This window comes from Silene latifolia, chromosome 9, assembly GCF_048544455.1.
Source record: "Silene latifolia isolate original U9 population chromosome 9, ASM4854445v1, whole genome shotgun sequence".
Lineage (NCBI taxonomy): Eukaryota > Viridiplantae > Streptophyta > Magnoliopsida > Caryophyllales > Caryophyllaceae > Silene > Silene latifolia.
In genome coordinates this window covers 44,052,343-44,061,995 of record NC_133534.1, presented here as the reverse complement: position 1 = coordinate 44,061,995, position 9,653 = coordinate 44,052,343, and the positions used below count along the sequence as shown (strand labels likewise).

General features: G+C 38.2%; 1 long non-coding RNA gene across 1 annotated transcript; it reads right to left on the bottom strand.

Annotated features, from left to right (window-relative positions):
- LOC141602639 (uncharacterized) lies at positions 1–2,609 on the bottom strand. Its single transcript, XR_012524577.1, has 3 exons — positions 2,426–2,609; positions 2,271–2,331; positions 1–279 (listed from the first exon to the last, which is right to left on the bottom strand). It is a non-coding gene; the product is annotated as an uncharacterized LOC141602639 (long non-coding RNA).
- Positions 2,610–9,653: the final 7,044 nt, after the last annotated feature.

Below are 9,653 nucleotides of genomic sequence, written 5' to 3'. Positions count from 1 at the left end.
CCCGCGATAACGCGGAAATATAACTAATAAATTAAAGCGGAATTTTGTGAGATTTTAAAAACTTTTAAGTTACTAGTTAAAGATTAAAACGCGGGTGCCGAAAACTAAATGAAACAAATACTAAAATAGACAAATATAGGTTATTACAACCCAAGTCTAGAAAGCGGGGAAAAGATATCCCACGAATAAACAAATAAAAGGTTTCTAAATTAGAAACTAAGGTCCAAGGGTTTAGTTCTCGCTAGCCCACACGTCTTCCCCACGTAAGCATCTTCAAACCTGTCATTCATGTAAACATGAACGCCACAGTCAGTGGGGAGTAACTCAAGGTTCTCCCAGCCACAATATGTCGAAATGCAGGTAACAAACAACATTTAATCAACCATGTTAATCATGCAACATATACGACCAATAAAGAATAAGGAGATATGATGAACAATCATGGTGAAACAGGTATAATACTTTCTTAATAGAATAGGCATGATATATGAGGATGAATGTACAATCAAGGAATAGAATCACCAAGACAACCCACTCATGTGGACACGACTCAACAAGTGTAAGACATATACTTAGTATGAACTCAAACAAGACACCCCCCCGAGACTCCAACCTCTTGGTAGGACGACGATCATAATACGGTCCTAGTCTAAACCTGACCAGACTCTCGGGATGGACGACACCCGATTCGACAAACGATACCAAATCGTATCCAAGACTCGAAATGTGGTACACCTAACCGTGCCCGACAGTCGAGTAACCTCAAGCGGAACCTTGTCACCTAACCGTGACCCCCGGTCCGAAGAGGCGGAAGGAAAAATAGCCCAACTCGGAAACAATGGCACCTAACCGTGACCCAATGTCCGAGGGCAAATAAATGAGGAATGTCAAGTAGTCACACAATGTAAAATGTCACACCTGAGTCACAAATAACCCATTAACAATAAATGTCTCATACTTGTCTTATGCAAATAAATATTTCATTTTATAATTTATCATGCCGGTTAAATAAAACATAATGAGTGACAATGAATAAGTTACGTTATGTGAAATTACGGAATAAAATGTGAACCGGCGTATGTGACTCATTCATGAGCCCACTAAACAACTATGAGGTTGGCCCGACACATAAAGCATGTCAAGCCCAACAATGGAAACATGTGAGATCTAGCAAACTAATCATATAAGGCCCAAATAAACAAACATGACAAGCCCAATTATAAAATCATGACAAGCCCTATTAGAATGCCACACTACACCTATATGGCCCAAAAACATATAATATAGAACAAGCCCGATTTGACACATTACTAAGTAATGAGACGAGTACATGAGCACATTTGAGACGGTAATTTAGATAATTAAATAATGGGGTTCTAGAATTATAAAACATGAAATGGGGATATATAAATGAACAATGCTTTAACGGGTTGCATTTTATAAAACACAAGACGGAAATTTAATTAATTCAAACCTACCAAATTGCGCCATAAACAACTCGAAATACAACCTAAAGACGTCATTTGAGCAACCAAGATTCCGACCCCATACAAACCCTAAGTTATTACCCAAAGCGGCCACCACTCAGACCACCAACTACCGCCCTCACAATTACTCCCCCACGGCTAACACCCAGCCTATGAAACAGTCCACATACTCGCCCTTAAAGCAACCCAAACAACCACCCAACAAATCACCCAAAACCAGCAGCTACACCCGCCTGTACAATCCCAACATCCACCAAACACACCACCGAAGCCGACCCTAAAGCAACCCACAAACCAGGTTACCCAACACCCGACCAAATCAAAACCCGCACCCCCATGAACAGCCTGTAACACGGCTTCAAAACGAGCCCAAACAGTCGCATCATGTCTAACATGACCGCCCTTCACACCCGTCCCAAAACAGGGGAGACATGCCAATTTACACAGCTTAAAGTCCGGTCCTAGAAGTCCGTGCCCGACCCGACTCAAGACTGCCCACAACCACCATAGACCATCCCAACACCGAGTATAAAAACAGTCCAATTCCCACTCGAAAACCGTCTTGCACGGCTCCAAAAACGCAACTCAAACAGACTATATCAACTCACTTTGAGACGACTTTTCAGGCGAGGTTAAGATGGAAATTATGCACAACTAATTCATAAATAACCACAACTACACATTAACAACAATTAAAGAATAAAACTTTACGAAAAAGGAGTGTAAAAACCGAGTTGAAAGGGAGGAATATCGACTCATTGTCGAGTAACCTATCACCGTTACCTTATCCTCGCGAATTCCAGAGTAAGAACGTCCAAAACACGAGCCTAACCTCAGTCTTCAACTAAAAGGGAAGAAAAACGAGTAGAAAGGGTCACAAAACCGAGGTTATAAAAGATGCCCATTTCGAAAGATTGACAAAATTAAGACTTTCTTACCTAGAAATGAGGAGGAAGAAGAGAGGAAGCCAAAGGTATAAAAATGGTGAAGTTTGGTTGAGAAATGGAGAAGGGATCTATGGTTGAGGATGACGGAAATGGGTAGTTGTGTATGGAGTTGTTGTTGCTGTTTGTTGCTGCGTGAAAGAGGAAGAGGACGAATGAAGAAGTAGAGGGAGGTGGGTCACGGTTCTTACACAAACAACAATAATAATATTAGTAATAATAATAATATATAATAATACATATAATAATAATAATAGTAGATATTTTGAATGTGTTGTTGGTTTTTAATTGGTCCAGATTAAAGTAGGTATAACATGAAGTGTGACGGTCTAAAGTTTAGACGGAAATTAAGACGGAGATTAAGATTATTACAGTCATTATTATTATCCGACCAAAAATACGTATACATATATTATTATATAAATTGTGCCTTAAAAATATAATTTAATCGTACGTATTTTTATAAAAATGAGCTTTTATATAATACGTTTATAAAAATCTTGTTTGACATAAAATTAATTAAATTGAACAATTCAAAAATATTTAATAAAGTAATTCAAATGGCTTAATAAATTTTAAATGTCAAAATGGGAAATTCGCGGGTGTTACATGAACGGTTCCAAGTTCCCATAAAACTTGGTGGCGACTCTAATTTGTCTTAATTCGATTCGAAAGAACCTCGATTTGATAATGCCTAGTGTGGATCCCGCGGACGCAGTTCCCGCGGCGTTGTCCACAGTTTGGCGACTCCGCTGGGGAAAAGAGGACTAGTTACACTTTGTTTCTAGGGTCTTTTCCTCCGAGGTGAAACTTGAAAAGAAAGTATCGGAAAATAAAACATTACTCATAGTGCTACGATTCATGCATAAACCCTTAAGGACTTTCCCGGGCCGTCCCAGCGTTTCTTTGTGATGCGTGGGGGGCGACGTCCCACTATGCCAGGAACTTGCACATTGCTTGCTTCCGCTCCGCCTCGTCGTGGTTCTTGATGGTGGGGATGCTCTTCTAGGTACTCTACCTAAAGGCCCTTGCTCTATAAGACCCAAAAAGGATGGAGGGCATAGACCTTCTTGGAGAAGACTTGCCGAGACTTAGAGATGTCTAGGAGCATACATCCTTATAACATGATAATGACAATGTGCGAAATGAATTTCTCGAGTCTTTTCAAATTTTCCGTATCAATTTCAAAACCGAACTTTTGAACAACTTACTTTCAAAATAGCATGGTTTTAAAAAAACGCGGAATGCTGCCCAAATAGGCCTAGATTTTTCGGCCCAAAATGAGCTTTTATAGCCGGCATGCTGCCCAATTTAAATCTCATTTTCAAATCGATTTTTTTCGTTTTTTTCAAATTCAATCCAAAATATTTCTCGAACCTTAACCAAGCATGAAATGCGTCGAGTCGTGTCCGGGTCCTGGCCGTGTTTGGCTAGGCGTGTTTCGTTCTAAGTATCTAGAACACGACCCTGTTGGGTCACCCAAGCTCACCTCTTGGGATTCGAGTCATGTTGGTCGACCAATTGGTCTAGGATAGTCCACAGAAACGTCCAAGATAGGCCATTCAGGGCATTTCACTTAAATCTATGGGCTATGTTAGTCCAATCACGGGTTTAGTCACACCGAGTCCGGTTTAGAACCGAATTATGGTGATTCGGGTCGTGTCGTTTTGTCGAGTCCAAATGAATCAAGGTCTAAATCCAACCGTAAGTCGAACCTTTTGGTTAATCAGTCTCAAGTCGAGTCTTTGTTTGAGTCAAGGTGGTGTCGTGTCCTTAAGTGTGCAAGGGCTCTTACATTCGAATATTGACTCAGTTCGGGGTTTTCTTGTAGAAAGGCCGCCAAAAACCCGACGTCAAGCAATGGAAGATGCTGTTAACAAACTCACCGAGGCCGTGAACCTCATGATGACCAGAATGGATGCAATCGAATCTAAGCTGGGTGAAGATTCCTCTTCATCTACCCCACCTCTGACTGATCTGGAGAAACGGTTCAAATTTATTGAAGACCGTCTGAAGCTCTCCCAGGGGAAGAACATCCACTATGAAAATGCTAGGGTGTGACACCCCGCGATAAAGCGGAAAATATAACTTATAAATTAAAGCGAAAATTTAGGGAATTTTTGAAACTTTTAAAATTTAAAGCGGGGGTTCATTAAAACCCAAAACACAAATAATGATTGCGGAAATAAAGATTTAATTATACAAACGTGATAGTCGAGGTGAGGGAAAATATATCCCTCGAATGACAATACAATAAAAGGTGAGTCAAATCGATCCTAATAAACCAACTACAAGGCCAAAGTGCTCGCTAGCTCACACATGTCTTCACCCCATAAATGCACCAACTAGTACCTGTCATTCATGTAAACATGAACGCCACAGTCAGTGGGGAGTAACTCAAGGTTCTCCCAGCCACAAAATGTCAAAACGGACGTAACAAGGAACTAAAACAGATAAGCCATATAAGATGCATACAAAGGATAAGAATATCAAGTTTATATGTAAACATGGCGAATAATTGAGATGGAACCAGATATGCCAACATTAGCTTAACAAGGATTCAACAGATCATGTGAGACAATAGAATAATATGAAAGACAAGAATACGGTCATTTATACAAAAGCACGCATTTCAAATAATTACAACATAGATATGAGATTTGAATCCGAATCATGTGAAGCAGTTAGGTAAGGGATCAACCAATGCAAATTACAAGAATAGAAACCGTAGCCATTATTTGGAAAACCACTTAGCAAACATTGCACGGGACGTGGCTACTAATGTCACATTCATACTTATGGCTTGCATCTCACCATAAGAACGGATGGGAACATCAATCCCGACGATCATATCGCAACTAGAGGGCTTATAGCTCACCCCTAGTATCCGATAGGACCAAGACAAACAACACAAGGCATCACTCTTACCTTGAAAGACAAATACCAATAACTATAACCAAGCAAGACCTTTACTACTCATATATCAAAATATAATTCCCCTGGTAGGACGACAGTGGTACTCCCAAGACTCAGTCCTAGTCTAAATCTGGCCAGACTCTCGGGACAGTACAGTTCCCGATTCGACATGCGGCAGAACGGTCCGCATCCAAGACTCGAAGACAGATCGGAAATCGAGAACCCACAATCGGCAGGACAGTCCGAAAGAGGCGTAAAGATAAGTCAAGCAATACGGTATAGCATAAAGGCATTATCATAAGAATACGACTCAACCAAGCGATACGAATCAACTTGGAAAGAGACTACTACATGCAATGAACCGATGATAATCCAAGTGAGACATTTCATGCCAAATCATGACCATAAATATGAATAAGTAACCCATTTCTTCAATAATTCTCACTTGAATAAAAACGTAAATAAATGGAAATGGACCATTTATAATAATCAAAATAAGAGCTTAATATAAATAGCTAAAATGTAGGCTAAAGCATTTACTACTCACAAGGCATGAATAATTAATTTAGTCTCATGTTAAACTGGAAACATGTCATTTCATATACAATTGAGATAATTAAATAGTGCATTCCACAATTATAAATCATGTGAGGAAAACATACAAATAAACGATATTTAACGAATTAAGTTATATAAAGCATGAGACGGGATTTAAATAATTCAAATAACTCAAACTTGGCGCCAAAAGACTCATAACTCAATACCAGTAACCAATCTTCATCTCAATTTCAATATTGATATCGTCAAAGGTTCAAAGAACCGTGCTCTAACACTTAGAGTAAATACCCCAAGCTACTCACCCACGAGTCGAGTCAAAGAAAACGACAATTCAAATATAATACCGAGAAACCCAAATTCAATCAACGTACACCGATTATGACTCAAAAGCCATAAGATAAAGTCAACCATAACCCTATAAGACAAAATGTTGTCCGTGGCTCTTTGCTCCTAAATTAAGAGCACTAATACCACAATAAGATATTTGCTAGCTTGAGTTTGCTATATCCCAGATTCATGTAAAACAAAAGTCATTTCGGTTTCCATGTAACGAATTCAGTCAAATGAAAAAGTATCATCACAGAACGTAGAAACTCATTAGTTCAAAATTAAACCCAAATTCGCACCCACAACTAACAGCCCCAATTACTTCCCCAATTAAACCTCAACCCGTTCCCACAATATATCACTAATACCACAATAAGCTTTTCGCTAATTCATGACAAACCGAATTGACTGCATCAATTACTTTTATGGATTATAAGCACTGAAACATGCTTACTCTCACCTACAACCATCATACAGATACCTTACGACTAAGCTCAATTGCCTCACTAACTAAACAAAAGAACTTCAGGTAATATCTAAACTACACCAAAACGGATTTATGAGCATACTAGAGACGGAAATGAAAGAGTAATCTACCCACAACCTCAGCACTCGACATGTACCACAATGACACTCGAAATCATGCCATGACCGCCATCACCACCGTGTCACACCACCACCAATTCCTGCCCAGAACAGACCATAGGCAGTCCCCCGCACTCGGGTACCCACCAAGCAAGCTAGTCCATTCCCGGGGTCGCTCAACCCGACTCAAACACTCTGCGGAACCGAGAATTTTGACGGGCCTGACCATATTCCAAATTGTTTACGCATACTACCCAAAACCACCCATGACCCACCAAAACGGTCCACAAAATAACCCTCTAAACATGCCGAGCACGGTCATGTCGGGTAACCTGCAAAACCATAAAAAACTTGATCCAACAGTGACCATGACCGTGGTTCACAACTCCTATCTTGACTGCCCCGAACCCGCAACACTAGTCCCGCTACCATTATTGCGACGGTCCCTAAAACAGAGGACGAACCATCCCAAAACAGTCTTTACCAACAATAATTCGAGACGGAACTTTACATATGAAGGAGAAAGGACACAAAAACCAAACTTTACTGAATAAAAGCATGTAAAACGACCCATAAGACGAAATTCGACATTTTGTCGAGTAACCTATCACCGTTACCTCTTCGCCCTTCAAAACTCCGAGAAAGCGCTTACAGAATACGAACTTCCCTCTGGTTCATCAGTTTCTTCAGCTGGGAGGAAGAAAACGACATAAAGAAGCTGAAAATCGGGACTTTTATGAGGCGGGTCAAACTGAAATCACCACAAAATCATAGCTTTCTTACCTAGAAAGATGAAGGAGGAAGTAAGGAGAAGAATGGTGCAAGAATTATGAAATTTGGGTGAGAAATAAGGGAGGGATCTCGGGTTGAAGACGGGTTAAAAATGGTGTACGGGCTCTCTTTGATTTTTTTGGTTCACTGCTGCGTTTTTGTTGTTTGCAGGAATGAGAAAAGAAGAAGGGAGGTGGGTTCACGGAATCAACAGCAACAACAATTAATAATAATAATAATATATAATAATAATAATAATAATAATAATAATAATAATAATAATAATAATAATAATAATAATAATAATAATAATAATAATAATAATAATAATAATAATAGTAATATGTAAAAGTAGAGTGTGGGGTGGATAGGGGTGTATGTGTCGATTTCCGATTGGTCCGTATTTAGATAAGATTCTCCATTGAAATGTGACGGTCTAAGTTAGACGGATTTTTAAGACATAAATTATTATTATTGCGGTCATTATTATTATCCGACCAAAATGCGAATAAATATATTCTTATAAAAATCATGCATCAAAATATAATTTAATAATACGTATTTTTATAAAAATGAGCTTTTATATAATACGTTTATAAAAATCGTATTTGGAATGAAATTATTTAAATTGAATAATTCAAAAATATAAAATAAAGCAATCGAATAGTTTAATAAATTTAAAATGTCAACATGGAAAATTCGCGGGTGTTACAATCACCCCATCTTTTTAGAAAGTTTCGTCCTCGAAACTTGAAAGTAGAAAAGAAAGGTTAAATAAAATAAAACTGGAATTGGAATCGGTAACCAAAACATTTAAAATGTTACTTATCGTAAGAATTAAAATTCTTTCAAAGGTTTCAACTAAAATTTTCCGACAGAACCAAGTCGAAAGGCAAATCATTTGTATAAATCGAAATCATCACACTTTCAAAAACATTAACGGAGAGTTTTCAAAAGTATAAGTCTCATTCATGGAACGAAATTGCCCTTGTCGTGCACACAAGAACGCTAACTTTCCAAGTCAAAGACAAATTCAAAACAAAATCATTCGCCGACAAGCGTAGAACAAGTTATCAAACGTCTCCAATAACGAGTTCTAACATCCGATCAACGTTAAAATCGAAAGAGGAAGGTAATCTACTCAAAATTTTCTTTTGCAAAAGCCAAAATAGAAATGAAGGTTTCACTTTTACAACTCGAAAGAGAGTCAAATTTCTGGAAATGTAATATTAAACTTTGACAAAAGGTCATAAATAGATCCAAGTTAATAGAAATTGGGTAAACCTTAAAGAAATCTCGGGTTTAGCAATTAAAATCATGTTAAATAAGTTTACACTCAAAGAACAAATAGGGAACTAAATCAAATTTTCATTTTCAAACCTTTTAAAATAGGTAAAGTTTTATAAATCTAATATAAACTTTTAACAATGAACCAAAAATGATAGCTTGAAACGTTTAGAAATTGTACGAAAAGAACTTAGATATCATAAATGCAAAGTACGCTAAGAGAGTTCAAACATAACTAATCAAAAGAACTATGATGAACTTCCTAGGGATAAGAATCGAAGTCAGGTCAACAAAGATGTCAAAGGTAGAGTTTTCCAGGTTACGAGTATCAAACTTCAAGGAGGAGCATGATGAAGCGAGGAAGAGAGGTATGAACGGTAACGCTTATGGTCCAAGAAGAAAGGGAATTAGACAACAAGGAAACGTCTGGTATTCAAATCTCCAACAACAACATCATCCTGAACGGTTCCGAAAACTTCCTAACAACAAGACTTATAACTACATCACTCCCAAGGATTTCCTCCAAACACTTATGTTACATCATCTTAAGCTATTCCATGAAACAAGGTACTTCACTATAAGTGTGATTTCACCACTTCAAATCCTCAACATCTATCGATCCTAATTTATAATCACATCCCAAAGAACTCTGGCTACTAATCCTCATTACCGCAAAGTGAATACCCAAATGAGATTCCAAAACTAACAGCAACTCTCGCCTAACATGGTTCTTATGTAATCATCACAACACTCACAAAAGTATACCGACTATGCTATC